Genomic DNA, 1529 nt, shown 5'->3' on the forward strand with positions numbered 1-1529 from the left:
TTGTTAAAACCCAGAGTGCTCGACCTCACCCTCAGAGTTCCTGATTTGGTTTGGAATCCCTCTGCATTTCTAACAAGATCTCAGGTGATGCTGATGCTGCTTGTTGGGGAAATTACACTTGGAGATCTATAGCTCTAGGGTATATTATACCCAGGAATGGAAATGCTGGGTCGTAGGATATACACATGTTCTACCTGACAAAAGAACACTGATTTTTATTCCTATCAGCAGTGTGTGAGAGTGCCTAGTGTTTCACACCCTTGCCAACACTTGATGTCTTGTCAGATGTATTAGTATTGCCAAAGTAGTAGACACAGAGAGTTAGCTTTTTGTGGTTTTGCATTGTGTTATTGGTATTTATCCTCAGGTGGCTATTGCATGGGATATTGGGTGGGGTGGACAAAGTAGAAGTATATTTGTTTTTTTTTTTTAAAGATTTTACTTATTTATTTGACAGAGAGAGACATAGCGAGAGCAGGAACACAAGCGGGGGGGGGGGTGGGAGAGGGAGAAGCAGGCTCCCCGCTGAGCAAGGAGCCCGATGTGGGACTCGATCCCAGGACCCTGGAATCATGACCTGAGCCGAAGGCAGATGCTTAACGACTGAGCCACCCAGGCGCCCAGAAGTATATTTGTTGTAACATTGTTTATGATATGAAAAAAACCAGTAACAATCTAGATTTCCATCAATGGGTACTTTCAAAATTTACAACAGGATAATATGTGACTGATCAAGATGATGATTATAGGTGTCTAGTTATGGACATGGAAAATGCCTATAATATATTGTTAAACAAGAGGGGGAAAGCAGTTTACATAAGGTACATGACAGCATGTATAGTGTGATTTCATTTCTGTAAAATTGTTCAAAGGAATTGAGAAACACCTTGGAGAATGTTAATACTTGCTATCTTTAGGAAATGAATTTGGGGTTACGTTTACCCTGTTTTCAAAATTTTCTGTAATGTTGATTCTTTTTAAGTGTATGTATCTCCTTTTCCTTTAAAAGAGTGATTTTGAAAAAATACATTCTTAGATTCCTGTTTGTATATGACAAAGTATCTGGAGGTTTCACATGAAACTGATCAGAACCAGTGCTTCTAGGCAATGGGTTTGTGTGGGCCGAGTGGGAAGGTACTTGGAGTTTTCTCTTTATTCCATTCTGTACTCTTTGATTTTTATGACGGTATATTACTTCAATAATAAAAAAAAAAACACTAATAAAAACAAAAAAGAAAAGAGAGCTATTCTTAACACCCAAGCCAGCCCTGCCAGCCCAGCCCAGCCCAGCCCAGCCCACCCCACCTGGCTCTGCTGAAGCTCCAAAGACTTCACAAGGAACCTACTTAAGTCGTGCCAGACCTCCTCTGGCCAGGGAGCTTTCAAGCTGTGGAGCCAGGGCCAGTTATTGGGCTGCCCAAGAAAGAGTTCCTCCTGCTTCTGGGTGCTGCCTTGAGCCAAAAGCAATGTGTCACCCCCATAAAGCCTGTGGCTGTGGGCTCCCCCACCCTCTGTGCTGGAAGGAGAGG

This window comes from Zalophus californianus, chromosome X (assembly GCF_009762305.2).
Source record: "Zalophus californianus isolate mZalCal1 chromosome X, mZalCal1.pri.v2, whole genome shotgun sequence".
Taxonomy (NCBI): Eukaryota; Metazoa; Chordata; class Mammalia; order Carnivora; family Otariidae; genus Zalophus; species Zalophus californianus.